Raw genomic sequence first — 20,000 nt, forward strand, 5'->3', positions numbered from 1 at the left:
AAATAAAAACAGTGGGGAAAGAAGAATTTTGTCCTTTATCCGTGCCTGTCACACACACCGACAAAAAAAGGAGCCTCACCAAATACGGCTAGGAAGGCGGGCAGAAGTTTTAATGAAAAATAGGACGTTGACTAATATGGGGCGACATAGTCACAATACGACTTTCATTAAGCTTGTCCACATGAATGAGCAAATTTTGCATCATTGAGACGGCCTCTGGGTCTATCGTAGCCCAAAGCATTGCACGGTAAAACTGAAACCATGCGCAGGCAGTAAAAGGGCAAATTAAAATAGACTTCGGGCACAAGTAACATGATTAAGACTTCGACTAGAGAAGGGTCTGTTTCGAGTGTGATGAGTGCGTTTCTTTTTCTGCCCTGGCTGAATGTATTAAATGTAAATAAAATACAGGCATCGGCTAGGGATATAATACATAAAGTAGGCATCAAAATGTGCAAAAAAAAAAAATGAGATATGAAAAAAATCTATATAAACACATTAAGAGTTTTTTTTTCTTAACTAGTACGAAAACATGCCATTTACAGGTTCCGTTATCTACAAAAGAAAGCGCTATGAAAAACAGCGTCCAGCCATGGCAGTGCATTCAAAATGATTCTGTACATTTGACTTGAGGCTCTCCTTTGGACCTTGTGGTGGCCACAGCATTTGATTTTTTCTTCTTCTAATTTTTGGCCATCTGGCAACAACGTCCCTCTGCAACTTTATCTCCCAGCTTTAGTGCTAGGCAAGAAGTGCTTGTTGAGTCTCTCAGGAAAAAACAAAATTTAAATTAACACCTTCACCTGAAAATGTAATTGTTGCTGTCTGTGTCTGCTCCTCTTCCATCACCGCTCAGGTCTTGTTCCTTGTTCCACGGCCAACTCTTACTATTTCTTGCTCCTGCCCCCACCCACCCCACATCCACCCCAAACCCCAGGCCTTATGTCAAAACGGCATGACTTAAGGCAGATGGGGGTGGCTGTCAAGTGAGCGAGTAATTTTGGACCAGAATGCCAGGAGCTTGGCAAGGCCTTTGTCAGGATGGGCGAGTGCTGAGCCGCAAGGCGACAAAAGCAGGTCTCGATCCCAGAGGGCGTTGGCCCGACAGGCAAATTTCCCAGCCGCCTGATTGATGGACACTGACAAACATGAGGGCTTCTGGCTTGCAACTCGGGCGAATCCGTAGCAAGTGGCACGAAAGGTATATATTTTCCCATGCCTCATTACACCCTAATGGCACAGCATCAATTCTTCCACTCTCGGACAGGGCTGAAAGGATGAAAAATCCTTGCCGGCATGCGGGCAGATAAAGGAGGTGGGTGGAGGGACCTAGGAATGTGCACCAGGTCTGTGGTTTTGACCAAACGGACGCCCAAATCTGTCCCATCTCGTGCCTTTTCTGTCATGGGTGACAAAAAACCATCATTCATGAGCAGTCTTATTCAGGTAATCCTCATACAGGCCACATGGCCTGCTAGGAGAAGTTGACAGGCCTTTGTGAAATGGGGCCGAACCGGCGACAGGCAGGGCACTGTTAAGGCCTGTTTCCATGGAGGTCGGATGACAAAGGGGTGTCACTGTACTTCCAAGGTGCTGTTTTCTTGCGAACTTCAAAAAAGAACCCGGCCATGGAGGTAAATATGTTGGTTTAAATTGTGATGAGTCACAAATTGTATAAGTAGTTGAGAAAAATAATGGTTGGACTTGTGAGACACCAATCCAGCCAAGACTTGTGAAGAGAAGATCCTTTTACTTGGGTAATCATAAAGATCAAAAGCATATCAGTGGCTTGTGGCTTGCATTTTCTGATAAAGTCCTCAAATCACTGAGGCATCTTTGGAGGAGAAAATAGATGCAGGAAGGGAGAGGGTGAGAAAAAGTGTTGAAGGAGTCAGCGATGGATGTGAAAAAGGGGTGAGTATGCGTTGTCTTGTGAACGGCACTGGGGGATGCTCAACCTCCCTCAATGCCAAAATTACTCGTTCCAGGTGATGAGTGCCCAAATGACACCGAAATCATTAGTATGGTACTGGGTGCACAGCTGCAGATGGGTCTTTACCCTTTGCTGCTCCATCACTGATCTAGGCCATTCAAATAAGCATTTGAGAAAGAACTGTGTTCCTGCAGCTCCTCGGCCAGTGATGAAATTGCCTTCGATGCCGGCTGCCGCCCTCTTTGGCATGTTGCAATGTAAGGTTGATTGCGTCGTGCAGCAAATGGCCGGGTAGCAAAAATAAATTTCCCAGAGCAAAGAAAGCTTCATAAGGCCGGTGAAGGATTACGCTTCAGCTCAGACGGCCGATCCTGATGTATGTCAAGGGATATTGCTCTCCTTCGTTCGGTCTCTGGCCACACGGCATATTTGTCAAATTAATACATCAGAGGCTGTGAATGTGCAGTTAGGTCTTTGACTGAAGCACTTCGAGGCGACGGAAGGGAACAATTTATCAATGCAAACTTAATAACTGCTATTTCCATCTAACTAAAAATCAATATTTCATTACCAAATTGTTAGCGGGAATGAAGAAAAATGGTCCTCTCCCTTGCAATCATGGGCTGCTGCAGTCCTGGCCTGTTCAATCTCCGGCAGAAAGTGATTCATGCCCTTGGCTCTAGGCGAGGAAAGGGCGGAGGTGTAGGAGAAGAGGAGGAGGATGAGGAGAAGAAACAGGAGGAGGAGGAGGAGAAGGCAAAACGATGATGGCAGGGATGCTTCAGGTAGAGGTGGGAGGTTGGTAACCGGGAGGTGTGCTTTCCCTCTCCGCCAAGTCAGACCCGCTTGCACCTCCATCCATTGACCTTGAAGGTGAAAAAGAGAAGAAAGAGGGGAAGCAAATGAAAGTTGCTGTCAATTCCCAGTTCGTGCATGGGCGATCAATCAAGGTGGAAATCAAGAGGTACGAGCTGATTCTAGGTAGGCCGTAGGGAAAAGAGGCTATGGAAGGGGCTACTGGGTTGTACAAGTTGTGGGGGAGGGGGAGGAGGGTTGAGATTGTTGAAGGGAGGTTGGGGTAGGGGCTTGGAGTTGTGGCAGCCTGGGGAGAGGGGTTACGGCTGGGATAGAATTTTTCCACGGAATTTATAGATTCGCTGCGAGTGGCTCATTTAACGTCCACAGCTCTGATAAGCACTTGCTGAGTTTCTCATCAGAAATGGCTTTAAAATTGATTAACAGCCATATGTCACCCTCCACTATAAAACCCGCACGACCCCTGGCACAAGCAACATTGCTTGCCCGTTGTCCCCTTGTTAGCAAGGGCACTGTCTGCTGTGGGAGACGGAGCGTAACTATGCTTTCTATCAGCCACAGAAATAGAGAGTTCATTAAAATTGCGAGAAATGCACCAAATCGAGAGTGCTGGTTAAAGAGATAAATAGGTTAATAACCCAATGGCAATAATAACAGAGCTCTATCATTACCAACCACCATCACTTGCATCATCATACCACACTCTTGTAACTTCTTCAACATATACCCTGTCTCGACTGCAACCAAGTATAGATAACTGACAAAATAACAACAGATCAAATGAACAAAATATTGAAGAACAGTGACGTTTTTTTCCACTGGAAACCTGCAAACACTTGGCTCGGACTGTTTGGCATCTTCCGACTTGAGCACGTGGCTCGTGGTGCTGAGACATTAGGTTCAAATTCCATACACCATTTTGATTTGTACATGGTCTACGAATGTCCTTGTGATTCATGCAACGGAACACTGACATCTCCTAATGTCCTTGAACTACATGTGATATATGCTCTTTCGTGAGAATTGGATCACAGTCGAAAATAAATAATTTGTGGTGTTATGTTAGTCATGGAGATGGTAAAGCGTGTTTAAATAAATAAATAAATAAAGGTTGTGTGTTGGTGGTGGAGAAGGTAAAGTGTATGGAAATAAATAATTGTACATTAGTTGTGGAGATGGTAAAGTGTATATAAATAAATAATGGTCACCGGAAGCATACACCATCCTGTACTATTCTCAACCGCAACATGCTTTAAAAAAAAAAAAAAAAAATCACCAGAATTCAGAAATAAAATCGTGTGTCCCATGACTTTTGGCTCTGATCTCAAAAATAATTTCATGTGCCTCATGCCAAGAAAATATTGCATACATGTGCTGAATATGAAAGAAATACGTGTGGTCATTTTCGAGTGGAGGCTCTGAACGGACGCACAGATGGCATCCAGAATATAAACCCCTGGCAAGGCAGACGCCCAGTTGGGGGATTAAAAAAACCCAAAGAATCAGTTGATAGAACTTCAGCAACAAGTTTTGAAAGGAAGGCTTTACATTTGCACATCGTTTATAATGTCTGCTACAACATCAGCATCAATAGCCAAGCCAACAGGCAAATGACTTGCATTCAAAATTAGGCTTGGAATCCTTTTACCAGGTTAAGCCACCGCATGTCCAAGGGGCATCAAAAGAGCATGCACATCGTTGTGCAATGTTAACAGGGCAACGGGGGGGGGGGGCGGTGAGAATACAAGTCCAAAATCTCAGGTTGTCTGCGAACTCTCTTATAAATTGCCACAGTGCTCTGCCCTGGCCGGGGCCCTGACATTTGCTGGCCGAATTTCGGGATTGCCAAAAACCTGGCTAATTACGGCGCCTAGCGCCTCGACATCCAATTAGGGGTGGCTATTTCCATCAGACAGTCCAGACCAGGGAAACGAGTGGATGGAGGGGAGAGGCAAAATAGGGGGTGGGGGGTATCCAGCACATTTCATTACAAGCCTCAATCTACACAAACGATTCACCTTCATTTGTCTTAATTGCATGTAACCAATTTTAGTCGAGGCTTCTGTTGATGGGTTAGGCCTGAAGGCTGTGTTAGGATTGGTTCATTATGGGCTCAATGACTATAAGGTGATGATATACTGATGTGCCAGGTCTTTCTTCCCACTATCACATTTATTGGCCAATCAATCTTTGAGTTCTGCTCCACAGTTAAACTTTTGAGATCTGCCACGGTCGCCGATAATCCCCGTCAACCTGTGCAACAGCATTTTTTGGTTAAAATTCATGGAAGTAACAGGAAGCAAGCTTGAAAATGCACTTTGAGATGTGATGCTCATTAACCCGTGTCTGCCACCGTGTCGCACTGATTCGTTTCCTGGCAGAATTTAGGCTGCAGTCAACAGGGTGCAAGCAAATACAGGCATGTTTATAAGGCGAGGCCTGGTCTTTAGACTTTACACCTGGAGGTAAAGCCAAGAGAATGACAACCACTGAGTCTGGTAGAGGCACCGAGGGTGGTGCAGCACAAAATGCCAGTATCAACTTCACCCAATGTATTGGCTGAAAACATATATCCTGCAGGACATCAAACATAAAGGTTGTCCTGTCACATTTACCGTTCTCCAACTGGGAACTCTAGCCCATTTTATAACATATGTGTAACAAGCAAGGGAAAACAAATCCAGCGGAGAAGGAACACTACAAATATATTTTTCCCTTAGAACAAATGTTTCATCAAGTCCCACTGCCAAGCTCCACACTGAGGGTGTTGTTTTGTAAGTATATTCAAAAGCTCCTACAAGGTGGTATGCCAACAGCTATCAAAAGCCTTTTCCAAGGTAATGGGAAGGAACAGGCAAAGAAGCATGCTGCTGTCTCCCTGATAAGCATATTATCGGGGGTCTTGTCGAGCTGAGATCGGCCTTTCTTCATGTGAGGAATCCATGTCGAGGAATCAGCGGAGCTGGTAAAGTGTCGTTAATAGAATTCTGATCAAATAATGGTCTTGAATAATGCAAGAATGATGCAGCGGGAGCAGTATGAGATCGATTTTGCTGTACACCGTTACGTACATCCATGAATGTTTTCATTTTCATGTTATTTTGAAAGGTGGGTGGGAAAACAGCAGGTCAACCTGTTTGTATATTCATAAGGTTCCAGCCATCCACATCCTGGGGAACAGATCATTTGTACTTATTAAAAGTCAAGTACACTTTAGCTTGTTCGATTTTCAGTTTCAACCAAACTGTCAGGTTCAAGTCAAAAAGAGTATGAACTACCATGAGCAAAGGGCTAAAGATATTGAATGATAACTATGAGTTCATGAAACCTGTTATAAGTGTACAGTAGCTGCTAACTATTTTACTATAGTAAAACAGAGGCAAACTAGAACGGCACTCGGTAGAGCGCATACCTCTGCCCGGCTGAACAGTTTACGTTTTGTATCCCACTGATAGGCCGGATCTGCATCCGGACCTTAAACCAAAATATAATCAGCTTGTTCTTGTCACCGACCCACATCATCCACCAAGTTTTGTCATCACCCATCCACAACTTTTTGAGATATCGTGATAAATATTGTTTTTGGCCCTATCTCTCAGTTGTGACAAATCACTCAAACAATTCTCGGAGCCGGATCCGTATTTTCACCAAAATCTTATCAATTTGTCCTCGTCACACACCCAACCTGTCCACCAAGTGTCGTCCGACTCTGTCCATAACTTTTTGAGATATCCTGCTCACAGACAGACAAACGGGGGTGAAAACATAACCTCCGTCCTCCTTCAGTGGCAGGAGTAAAGGTGAAGATATTACTTACTGAACGGTGATGTGTTTGAAGGGAGGAAAAGTGTAGCAAAAAGGCCTGCCCTCACTTAGCGATACAAATTAATGAATATATACAATATCGCTTCATCACCCGACAACAAAAAGGGGTAACTGATTCAAGTATTGCGATAAACTCCTCTCTAATTCAACAACGTATTGTTTATTTTGCTCCTCATAAAGTGTTTCGAAGAATAAGAGGCAACAAAGATGCTTTAGAACACGTCAATAGTCCACTTTGCTGTGAGGGCTTCAAAAATAAAGTTATTGCCAAATAATATTAAATATATTATAATTTCAAGTTGCATTATCGGAGATGGAGAGATTAGTCGTAAAGTACGAGCAGTTTCCAATTTCAAATATCTCGGTGAGATCACAGGATCACAGGCTTCACTGACCAAAAAACAATCAACTGGCAGAATCAAATCCGCATTTGATATAAAAATCGAAGGTTTGTAATCCAATGTAATTATTTATATACTCATCGATAGTTGTTTAAAATCTCACATGACAAAGAACTTAACACATATGCTAAACCAGCACTAATCACATGTTATGTTGTTATGTTATGTGAAAGGTACCGGCATCGTAATCACGCGGAATGCAAGACCAATGGCCACAGACTTCAAAATGGACATTTTGATAATAATTTCCTTGGTTGTACAGCATCGGCACATGAACAACTTTGTTCATGTTTGGACTCATCCCTCTAAGTTTATCTATCGGAGCATCACTACATTTATCACATGGGCCGGACTTCCACCGATTATGATATTTCCGCTTTCTGGGCCTCAAAGTTGGTGAAAATGAAGTTTCCATTTTTGTTTTTCTCTTGAGGACAAGAAAGTAGCGGTTTAGTGCTGTCAAATTAATTTTGATCCAATCACTTATAATCATTATTTAAATTTATCCTTTTGCATTGGTTAAATTTGTATAATTGTTTTTAAAAACTTTTTATTTTGAATCCCGGTACTTCCTCAATCCCAAGCAGCATGATTGATGTGGAAATCTCAAAATAAATCTACAAACAAAGAAACAATAATATTAGTTTCACTACAATGACAGAGGAAGAGGCCATTAGGGAAATCAAAAGCCTGCACAATGGTTATTTGCCAGTGCTCTATCTTTTTTAAATGCTGATCATTGAGCAAGGAAGCAGCACGTACCATTTTTAAAGTCTTTGGTATGACTTGGACGGGAGATTGAACCGCCGACCTCCCAGACTCAGAGCGGACGCTTCAACCATTACGCCACTGAAATTGAGCAACTATAACGACAATGGAAAATGAAATGTACGATGCTTCAGGTCTTCCTGTACTTGGTGAAACATAAACGAAAAGTGAAACAGGAAAAGCAAGTCGAGAAGTGAATGGGATATAAAGAAATGAGCATGAACAAGAAACATTAAAGAGAAAAAATGGATGAGTTTGCCAGACATTGAATTCATAATGTAGTCTTACATTTCAATGCAGCAAACTCATCTTTTTACATCTGTGCATCATCTCACCAGTAAAACAGTGCAAGCTGTGGTGCCTTAGTCCAATTCCATAACGCTGTATATGCCCTGAGATTGTTGTTAATGCTATTTGTAAGCGACATATTACACCATGATGCTCTCTTCCAATACCGAACTCTGCACTTTGACTGCGAGGTCAACATCCTGCGCACATTATAAAATAGAGTTTTGTAAAATTACACTTGCCACAGAATATTCCGTCGAGATAATCTCAGCTTTAGATTACATTTCACCCAATGTTTTTTCTCATCCCTGTAAAATTTGCTTCATTACATGTGCCTCCCAAAAAACACAAAATAAGTAAAAAAAATTTGAACCTAAAAATGTCTTGGGGATCACCCGAGTTGAGTGAGTGATCTTCCAGTTGAAAATCACACTTGTGAATGATCGTTCGGATCATTGAATTTTCCATTGAATTATTGCCATTTGGTAATGGTATTCCCTGGGCTCATTCACGAAGAGTAGGCGAGTTATCACTGGCACCCTGAACAAATTCCTAATACCTGCACCCTTGGTCGAGTTTCCTGCGTCAGTCGAGGCAAGAAACTGCTTCAGCAGAACCGACGCTCCGCATTGACCATGATATGTATCTGAATTCACGTGTGTTTCATTGTTTTAAGAAATGTGGTGATTGTTTTAGCCTGTTACTGAAAATTAAACGTCATCTACATATTAGGATCAATAAAGAGTGTGGGTGGGGGGGGGGGTGAAATTGAGAAAAGGATCATGATGAATAAAAATAATAAAAGAGAAAATAGATACATGTGAGATGTTGGGTAATGGTGGATGGAAGAAGCATTGGAGCTTTCAGTAGTAGCGTGGGGGAGTGAGGATGAGAGCATATCGAGTGGGGGTTAAATTCTGCTATTTATGCATAAACAATATGCATCTATATGCCTGGCGTTGGCTTTATGGCTAGGGTGGTGGGATTAGGATCCTGAGTTCAAATCCTACTCGGCTGTTGAATTAATACCAGGTGGAGTTTAATCTGCCTGTCATCCTTCCGAGGTTGGCAAAATGAGTGCCAGCCTGCTGGTATCCTGTGTCGGAGCGGTGACCCGGCCAGGATTGTGCCCAATAGCCAAGGAGACTGTTTAAGCAGCACACACGCTTTGCAAAGAGTATGGTCCCAATGGATGGATGGAATATGTATCTGGCCTGCAGTCACCTTGGATAGCTGCAATCACTTCTAAAACCACATTATAATCCCATTGAACAAAGGTCATGATTCTTCGTGTAAATAACCCATTTTCGTAACTTGATGGGAACTCGACACCCTTTGTGATTTTACTCCATTTATTCATTTCATTTCTGCGTGCAGGTCACAAATCAGTATGTCATCTGATGTCACATTTAAAGAGCCACAGTCAATGAAGCTACCCACCTTTTGTTGATGATCAAGCATTCGGTTTATCAAATCCGAATGTAATGAGGACTTTGGACATTTACGGGCGATAAAACACACTCTTCCAGATGACAAGTGTCAGAACAATAACCTGACAAAGTGAGGTGACATTAAACAGGGTTACTTGGCATGACAATGTGCCAATCCATGCAACATAAGTGGTATAAAAGTGACTGTGTAATGCTTTTAGGACAAGGGGCATTAAAAAGTTCTAGGATTGAGATACAATAGTCCAAGACACACCAAAATATATATATATATATATAATGAAGTATTTAGAGACGGTTGGTTCTGCCGAAGCAGTTTCTTTGGCTCGAGATAATACCTGGGATGGATCGCCACTCGGCAAACACAGACTTGACTGAAGTTGATTTATTTAGATACAGTGTTTGTATTTCTATTTTAATTGGGTGGATTAATAAAACAAATTAAAAATTTGGGTGCCATCATTGCATATGTATTGCCCATAATGATCACACAGGCATCACATGATCATTCTTTCGTTGTCCTGCTACTTCCCAAGGATAACATGACAACTGCATTCGACAGGACCATGTTGACAATTGTGAAACCAATGACCAAAATCTAGTTGTCTAAAGTGCACACAAAATTACAGCAAAATTACAGCAAATGCAACGCTTCACCGTAACCAGGTCTCTATGTAATTGAGATCTGACAGTAAACAAAGGTTCAACAAGTTTCTGAGCATCTTGGTCCACTGTGCATTACTGTTCGAGCTTGGCATTAAGTTTGGAATTGCTGTTGATAAAGCGAGCACCTTCCTAAAAACACTGATGGTCATGGAAAATAATACTAGAAAGGGACTCGGTAGAGTGCATACCTCTGCCAGGCTGAACAGTTGACGTTTTGTAAGCCAATGATAGGCCAGGTCTGCATCTGTACCTGAACCAAAATCTAATCAGCTTGTTCTTATCACCAAGCTTCCCAAGTCATCCACCCTGTGCACAACTTTTTGAGATAATGAGCCATGTATCATTTTTGCACCATCTCTCAATAGTGAAGAATGACTTGAAAAATTTAAAACTTTAAGTGACCAGATCTTTACCAAAATCTAATAATGAGGATCTTCACCAAAATCTAATCACCAAAAACAATTTATCCTTGGTACACACCCAAGCTGTCCACCAAGTTTTGTGATATCCTGTTCACAGACAACCAGACAGACAAACAAACAGACAAACAGGGGTGAAAACATGACCTCCATCCACCTTAGATCCAAGTCTCAAAATAACTACACATCAACAACAACAACAACAACAACAACAAAACGATATCTTTGTAGTAGAAAGATGGTGGTATTTACCAGGCAAGAAGAACAGATTTTGCCACAACAACACACCGAAATGAAATCGGGAAAACTTAAAAACCGTCGATGGCAAAAGAGAAAGTTGCATTGAAGGCTGTGCCGCTGATCAGTGCCCAAGGTTTCCAGGAAGTTGGGGCTCATTTTGCCAACTTCAGAAGGATGACTGGCTGAGTCAACCCACCTGGTGTTATGTAACAGCATGATAAGGACTCAAACTCAAGACCCAAAGTCCTTAAGCCAGCCCTGGAATATCACTCACTCACTTCGCTCATGGAAATATGAAGGGGGGTGGGGGGATGACAGAGAAATAGGAGAGAAGTGAGAGAGAGGGGGGTTGGAGAGGGAGATAGGGTGGGGAGAATGAGGAGGAAAGAGTAAGGAGGGAGGGAAGGGACAGAGAGAAGGGAGGGGGAGGAGAGAGACGAGGGAGGGGAGAGAGAGAAGAGGGAGCAAGGAGGGGTTTGAGGAAGTGGGGAGTTGTGAGTGGAGAACGATGAAAGGGTGGGGGGAGAGTGACACTTCACCACACATCGCTGTACACTCCGGGAGGTAGGGTGTGCGAGGGAGGGTTGGGAGCCAAGAGGATGGAGGAGTCAGGAGGGGGAAGTGGTGAGGGGAAGGGGGTGTTCTGGACTTGCGTTTGGTCGTGGGACTTGAAGAGGTGGGGGGAAGGGGGTTCAACTTTCATTTGGGAAGGGGCTTGAGGAGAAGTGGGGCGGATGGTCCCATCTGCCGGCATTAGTACAGCATACTCAAACAGGATAGCAAAACCACCTGTCTCTTTCAAACAGCAAGTACCATTTTTAAAGAGATTAAAATATGGGCTTCCCTTGAGGTATCTGACTTGAACTGTGGCTGCCAACCTGTTTACCTGCTCTAGAACTGGGTCTCTCCAAGGCGGTCAAACACCACCTGGAGACACCAGTGATTTGTGCCTTTATTAAATTTCAGCTCATGTTTTACAAGCAAAAGCCCCAGAATCTCTCAACCCAAGTCAAATCCTAAAATTCAAATCTAGGAAACAAATCCAGCAGCAGCGCCGACTGCCAAAAAAGTGCCCATCTGTTCAACCCACATACTCCCCGACACTCCGGGCTATAAACACAACACAAACACCACATCACAACATAACCACCTCCAAACCATAAAACAACCACCTGTGGGAACTTATCACAACCACCCATTGTTTATCACTTCAAGAAAGTTGGAAGAGGGGTGAGAGAGTGAGGAGAGAGAGGAAGGAGGGTTGGGGAGTGAGGACAAATGAAGAGATTGGGGGAAGGGATGGATGAAAGGAAGGGTGGATAGAGGGAAGGATGGAGGGAAGGAATGGATTGATGGAGGGAAGGAATGGGATGGAGGGAAGGGATGGATGAGATGGAAAGTGGATTCACAGCAATTTTCATGGTTGTTCATGAACACACGATACTCCAATCTCAAGGAGTGAACACAAGGTGTAAGGAATGAATTATGAAAGAATGAATGAGTTCCCACCTACTGGTCATTTGTCTGCCATTACATTCCCTGCAGCAGCATCTGCAATAAGCTTGGGTTTTGAAAAACACCTCTCCCCTAATAACCTCGAAAGTACTCCACCACGGGGGTCCATCTCTGAACATCTCCAGATGGTGCTCAGGATGACCACTCTGAGGTGAAGATTATATTTTAAACATTTGTCAGATTGAAATAGGACAATGGTACACACGTTTATATGTGTACTACATTTACATTATCACCTAACATTGTCTTGAATGTCAATTTGTAATTATATTTTCAAAAACAACAACGGCTGTAAGAAAAAAAAACGTAAGTTACACCACCGTCTTCTCTCTCGCCATGGCTTACAAACATCAGTTTGGTCCATCCATCCCCACAAGATACCACATCGGAGGTTGTTAGCCAAGGTGAAGGCTTGTGGAATGGCTGGTCAGGTAGCTAATTGTATTGAAAACTGGCTCAGTGATTGGAAGCAAAGAGTGGCTGTGAGTGGGAGGATGTAAGTCGTGGGGTATCTCAGGGATCAGTACTCGGACCATTATTATTCATAATTTACATCAATGATCTGGATAGTGGGGTGAAGAGTAGACTTTCCAAATTTGCAGATGACACAGAGCTTGGTGGTAAGGTGGATATCAGAGGGGGTGGTGATCAGATTCAGGAAAATATTGACACTTGCATAGATTGGGCAAAAGATTGGCAGATGCAATTTAACCTGAGCAAGTGTAAGGCGTTGTGGATGGCGAGGAATAATGCAAAGAGATCACAGGATGCAAAGGGCAATTTTGGAGCGTGTCACACAGGAGAAGGATCTGGGGGTGGTAATAGATACAGGAGGTAAGCAGGCAGCACGACAGTACCAGGCAGCTCTCGGCATAGCAAATGGGGTTTTGGTTGTATTCGGAGGAGGATCATATATAAATCAAAAGAGGTGGTGTTAACATTGCATCGGAATTTAGTGAGGCCACATCTAGAATATTGTGTGAAGTTTTGGTCACCACAACTTATGAAGGACATAGATGGCATCGAGTGCATTCAGTGCAGGGCTACTAGAATGATTCTAATCCCAGCTTGACTCGACTATGAGGAGCGGCTGCAGACGACAGGGCTTTATTCACGAGAAAGGAGGTGGTTATGAGGTGATATGATGGAGATGTTTAAGTTAATGAAAGGTACAGATAAAATAAGTGCGGAAGAATTATTCAGCAGAGTAGACAGTGGTAGAACCAGGGGCCATATCCTGAGAGTAAAGAAGAGGAGAGTAAAAACGGTAGTAAGGTAGGGGTCTTTTACTCAGAGAGTAGTTATATTAATGCATGGAATAGTCTCCCTGGAAAGGTAGTGATAGCAGAAACAGTAGATAAGTTTAAATTAGAATTAGATAGTTACTTGGAAGTTATGGAGATGGAGGGTTATAGAGATGTTGGCAGGACTTTGAGGAAGCTTGAGCATTGATGGGTGATTGTGCATGTGTCTGGAGTTCTGTTGGTGGGGGTCTTATCAAGAGGTGTTGTGTGGTTGATGTTGTGTGTTTTTTACCCAAGACCATTTTTGCCCATGCCCCCTCTCCTGGAAAGAAAAAAAAAAAGAGAAAAAACTACAAATACAATAAAAAAAAAACTAATTAAAAAAAAAACACTTAAAAAAAAACATTTTGCATTTTTCTGTTTTGACAAATTGGTGTGGTGTTGATGTGGCGCAGGCATGATGGGTGGAATGGCATCCACCTGCTTCTAATTTCCTTGTGTATCCCTTCCATCCATCCCTTCCATCCGTACAACTTTTCCCTCCATCCCATCCATTCCTTCCCTCCATCCATCCATCCATCCGTTGATAAGGAACGGCAGGCTTGACACTGCATTTAACTGCGAGGCGCAACACAGGCAGGTGGGGCCCAGACTTTGTCTGTTGTTCGATGCATTTTTGATTGTGTTGTGCAGAGGGGCAGTGCAGAGGGACAGTGCAGAGGGGCAGTGCAGAGGGGCAGTGCAGAGGGGCAGTGCAGAGGGGCAGTGGTGGCTTTTCCCATGTATCGCCAGGCTTGCATTCAAACATCCAAGCAGCTTGTAGAGCGCTTGCCAAGTGGCTAAAGCACTCAAGGAAGCACTCCAATGAAACGGTTGATAAAGAGCAGAAGGCTTGGCAAGTGATGAGCAATCACACACCACCCAGAGATGCTCGGAGTGTCAAACAATGTCAGAATTGGACAAATGAACACTTTTTTTTTTTAGCAGTCGAACAGGAAGAACTGCAAAGGTTAATTGCGCAGTTTCAGTTTTCAAATGCAGCTCAGGTTAAGAGATTCTAGAGCTTATTGCATGTGCCGAAATGAAATAAAGCCATGACCACTGGCGTCTCATCGTGTTAATAAGCATTGCAATGTATCCAGCGATTCGTAGGCATGAAGATGAGGCATTTGATATGAGTGAGGAAAGTGAAACAAAAATTGAGCGCTTTATCATAAATAAACCGTTGTGGTCTGTTCCAAGTCAAGACATTGTTGAGCAGTGCAAAAAATAAATTGGTGCATTAAGACCCCAGCGAGCATAGAGGGCTGACAAAGGGGTTGACCGAGGATGAACCTTGATAAAGGAGAATTAAATAAGGCTGTTAATTTTCTTCAAAAGGGGTGCTTAAATGAACTCAAACACCCAATTTTCATTCCTGCACTCCCTTCGAGTTCCCTTAGTATGTACTAGCAAAGTACCTGCCCATGGGCGGGTACAGTTATCTGTTGAATGGCGTTGGTCCCGTCTCGATCGGATGAAATTGAGAAATTGAAGTTACCCGGTGACCTTGACCCAGTGACCTTTGACCTTGAACTTGACCCCCCCCCAACCCCCCATGTCCGTTCTCATGTCCCAAGGATCACTCATGCCAAGTTTCATCTCATTCCATCCAACGGTTCGGCTGCCTATAAAGGACGAACAAACAAACAAACAAAAACAAACAAACAAACACACATACATCCAAACATATTCTATTTTTTTAGTATAGTAGATAAAGTTTCAGCCTGTTATGGTTCATGATTTTGAGTTATGAGGAGACAGGCACACTGATGGACTGACTATGACGGAACAACGTGAAAAGATATTGCGATGCTAAACCAGAAGAGGATTGTGGTGTCCTATTGTGGCATTGTAATGTGGTATCATTCCTACGTTGTTTGGTTGCTTTTTTGTGATTTCAAAAATATATATATGCATATGTGGGCATAGTGGGAAGAGTAGCGTGTGCCTGTAATCCGGCTGCTTGGAGACTGGAGTTGGGGGATTGCTTGAGGACAGGAGTCCTGAGTTGTGCTGCACTAATAGACAGTACAAAGCAGCCTGGTCAATATGGTGGAACCCAACCCTGAATGTCAGGTCAGGTCAGGTCAGACCAAATCAGATCTGTGACTTGCTACAGGTATCATGTAAAACCCATACTAACCTGTTCATGGCCAAGTCTCGGTGACTAAACCAGCTCCCCAACCAGGTTCCCCATGGTGTGGAGGGTGTATGGACATGGACACCCAGCAAGATGTAGCCTGGCGTTGGCTTAGCGGTTAGGGTGGTGGCTTGGGATCCTAGGCTCCTGAGGTCGAGCCCCGTTGGCTGCTGAATTAACACCAGGGAGTTGACTCAGCCTGCCATCCTTTGGAGGTCGGCGAAATAAGCAACAGTATACTGGTAATCGGGGCACTGCATCAGCGGCATAGACGCGCCCCTAACCAATGATGCAACCAGCAGCCAATAAGGCAGCACATGATGGGAACCCAGCAGGATTAAACACAAAACCTGCAGAAGGGCAGATGAGCTCCTTATGAGCCAAGGGCCAAACCATATCTGCTGCCAACTCCATCTACAGATGTCCTCTTGCAGTTGGTTACCTTCCCAAGGAGATTGGTGACAGGATTTGCAATCCGGCCACCACAAGACACTTCACTCGGCAAAACACACTTTAGTGTTTGTCAGAATCGTGCTGAGGTGTCGTCCACCAGACGGCGGTCTCCTCGGGTTAACCTGAGTCCCTTCGGGTGGGTGCCTGGAATGTCCTCTACCTAAGAGATGGGGATGGGCTAGGCATTTGCCTGGGGTTTGGCCAGCTGGAGGTCTCTAGAGTGTACGCAGCGACGGCGGAAAGTGGACGCAGTGAAGCACTGAGGAGCATGCTCCCCAATGTATATGTGTATGTACTGGTGGAGTATGCTTACACATTGTAAGCAATAACGGACCATGCTTCATATGTAGGTACATAATAAATAGAAGCTTTATGATTATAGGCAAGCATCAGCAACTTCCTGCAAGATATCAATTGAGGTTTTCATTGCACATTTTCAGTGACATAAATTTACAGCTTTAATGAGGCTCACACAGAAATGCAGTATGAAAACCGCCAACAAAGTACCATAATGTACATTTATAAATGTATAAACTAACATTTTAATTAAAGTATATACATTGTAACACTTACCACTGTGCTGTACACATTGACTCGGGTTGCTCACCTGCAGTGAGCACAACAAGGCTCCACTTATTTTTGGATATTTTCATTTATGGACACTTTCCCATGGTTCTGCTATTTTTTTTTTTGGGGGGGGGGGGTAGTCGATCTAGTCTACCCTTATTATCAGTATTTCCGTCGATATGTTTGTCTGTCTGTCTGTCTGTAGGTATGTATGTCTGTTCGGTCCAGTGCTCCGTTAATACAATGGTGATTTCGATGAAACTTGGTTGGTAGGTACATACCATGACCTAGTTGTGTGCAAATGAGAACCGTTGCTATGGGCCCATCTGTTGCCTAGCAACGGACCTTTGAAATTTTCAAAAAAATCAAAAATTAATTTTTTCGAAAATCAAAAATCGGGCCATGAGCGACTGTGGGCAGTACATTCAGCCATATTGTCAAAAATTTCCAGCCGGATCCTATGAAAACTGTCGGAGAAGACAGACTTTGAATGAACCTCGGTCGAAAACAATAAAAAAACGAAGTTCGTTATATCTCAGAGACTATGAGTCAGATATACATGAAACTGGTATGGTAGGTTCATGGTATGTCCTAGTTACGTGTGAGAAAGAACCGTTGCTATGGACGCTTTTGTTGGCTAGTAAAGGCTGAAAAACGACTAAATTCGACTTGATCGACTACCCATGTCCGCCTACCGGCTTGTCTGATGTATCGGCTTCAATGTCCATCCAGACATGTATTTTCAGCTTTCTACATCACCCGGAAGGCACCAAACATTAATATCAGTCAGTCAATGAGTCAGTGATTGGTTGGAATGAGCTATATATATTAGATGTACTCGCAGAGTACCCGCCCTATGGACAATCATGTCCCAAGCCTGCAACATGTTCTTCTGATGCATACCTTTATTTAGGCGGTGTATAGGTAACTGACAGCTATGTATAGGCAAAAACTAAAAAAATAACACGTTACGTGCATGAAGCAAAAACATACCAACTGCTTATGATTCAAAACACCTCACTGCACTGGAAAACATAGGGACAGGAATATTGCACTGGAAATGGCGGAGACTTGTAATACCTCGCTCACCTGGTGGCGGTGCTACACAATACACATTTACATAGAGAATTTGCGTTACATCCCCCAAGACCATGGGAAAATATAAAAACACCTCCATACATTAAATGGGTCATGCTGATCCTATGGAGCAAGTCTGGATGTAATCAGCCCAGAACTGTAGGAGTAGCGTGACAAACACACACACACACACACACACACACACACACACACACACACACACACACACACACACACACACACACACACACACACACACACACACACACACACACACACACACAAACACAAACACCAGTCCATGAATTTTCATAAGGATAAGGATATATGTATGTATGTTTATAAATGTATACATACATATATATATATATATATATATATATATATATATTTACATATATACATCATATATCATATATCTGTTATTAAAGGTCCGACCCTGTCTCCTCACCCACAATAAGGAAAGGGGAACAAGGTTGTTAGCAGCTAAACTGAAACAGTAATATATGGACAATTTGTATTTATTTCTGGTCGGTGTGTGCATGTGTGCACGTATATAGTAGAGCACAAAAACCCTGTAACTCACAATTGGTTACTTGTCTATCAACAGTTGTAGAAATTGGATAATGGCAATTCTGTGAAGCACCTGAATGTACTGAAATTTGCTGTTGTTTTGTGAGCTATTGCTAAAATCCAGGCCAGTAATAAAACATCAATCACAAGATCAGCGATGCTGCTTCTCTTGCACTTGCAGGAACTGCAAATACAATGGTGCCAAAATTTGAAGGAAATAAACGATGCAATGTTTTGTTTAGCTGTTTCCAAGGCGGTACGGCAATGGAATTGAATGTGGTCGTTGAATTCTTAGCCATCTGCCTGGCAGAATGATTCACTTACTGAAAATCTTGCCTTCTATTCGCACTTCAAAGCACACACAATTCAGTTCTTATAACTCTCTTATTCTTTTGTCCTCTGTCTTCTTTATGAATAACTAGCAGCGTTTACCTGGTGCTGCCCAGGTGGGGCAAACAGGTGGGGGGGGGGTGATACCCAGCACTGCCCAGCTGAGTGAGCTTTTCCTGACAATGGTTTCAGGACCTGTTGGACATTGAAAAGCTAGAGTTATTGGCCTCATGGTGGTTACCTTTTCCCTGCAGGCTGGCGGCAGCACTGCCTGACCCGACATCCGAATATGCACTTTATAGCAGTCTATGGTGGCCTCACAACGATTTTTAAGGCTTAAAACCTTGCCGAGATTCTGAAGTACCTACAGCCACAATTTGGAGCCTCCAGGTGCTATGGTTCAGCTGTGAAAGAATAATATACAAACACACAAACACTTGAAATGATATATATATATATATATATATATATATATATATATATATATATATATATATATATATATATATATATATTCTCTTTTTCCTTTTCAATTCATGCCCTTGTGAATATTTTTGCATCTGTTCATGATTATATCAGCAATGTTTTAGTGATGGAATTCACTTCTTCTTCTTGCATATGGCAGCTTGACTCCCAGGTAGCTATCATTTTGTTGGGGCACGACTATGCCACTAATGCTGTGTCCCTATATCAGTACACTGGTACTCATTTCGCCAACCCTCAGAAGGATGGCAGGCTGAATCAACCCAACCTGGTGTTAATTCAGCAGCCAACAGAGCTCAAACTCAAGACCCTAAGATTCCAAGCCAGCCACCCTAACCACTGAGCAACACCAGGCTTATGGAATTCATTGAAAATATGACCGTTGACATTCAATCCTATTGGTGTCATTTTCCCTTCTATCATTTCCTACCACAGTTTGTGACATGAGAGTGCATATGGTATTTTAGTCCAAGACAATGATCAATTTTCGCTGTAATTACGAGATTTTAAATAGAGTTTTCAACAGTCACCAAGCAGTGAAGTCATCTTGTGATATTTGAGATGTGCAGACATGTGTAGTTGTTCTATAAATGGCTGTGCGTCATTGTTCCAAAAAAGGAAGAAGGTAACTGTGGAAGGATCTCCACAGGGTGTAGACCATCACCGAAAGGGTCACTTTGCAATGGATGGATGGATTTACAAAAGTATTGACACCACCAGTTTTGGAGTGAGTCACTTCTCCCTTAATCCGAGTTCTACCAACATATTTTAC

The 20,000-nt window shown here is 43.0% G+C and overlaps 1 protein-coding gene and 1 pseudogene across 7 annotated transcripts in view; one reads left to right on the forward strand and one right to left on the reverse strand.

The window, feature by feature from the left end:
- Positions 1-1,730: 1,730 nt before the first annotated feature.
- LOC147023500 (teashirt homolog 3-like) overlaps positions 1,731-20,000 on the reverse strand; it is a 368,991-nt gene continuing 350,721 nt past the window's right edge. For 6 of the 7 annotated variants that reach the window (XR_015060228.1, XR_015060231.1, XR_015060230.1 and 3 more), the window contains one exon: positions 1,731-2,799. The gene's annotated coding sequence lies outside the window, so the exon portion shown is untranslated. Of the gene's footprint in view, positions 2,800-2,820; positions 5,920-20,000 lie in introns of those variants that run through there. The other variant, XM_085888962.1, reaches the window with a different exon arrangement.
- On the forward strand, positions 15,534-15,674 carry LOC147023501 (signal recognition particle RNA; annotated as a pseudogene).

This window comes from Eptatretus burgeri, chromosome 7, assembly GCF_056783735.1.
Source record: "Eptatretus burgeri isolate ZD-2024b chromosome 7, Ebu_testis_v1, whole genome shotgun sequence".
In the NCBI taxonomy this organism is placed as follows: Eukaryota; Metazoa; Chordata; class Myxini; order Myxiniformes; family Myxinidae; genus Eptatretus; species Eptatretus burgeri.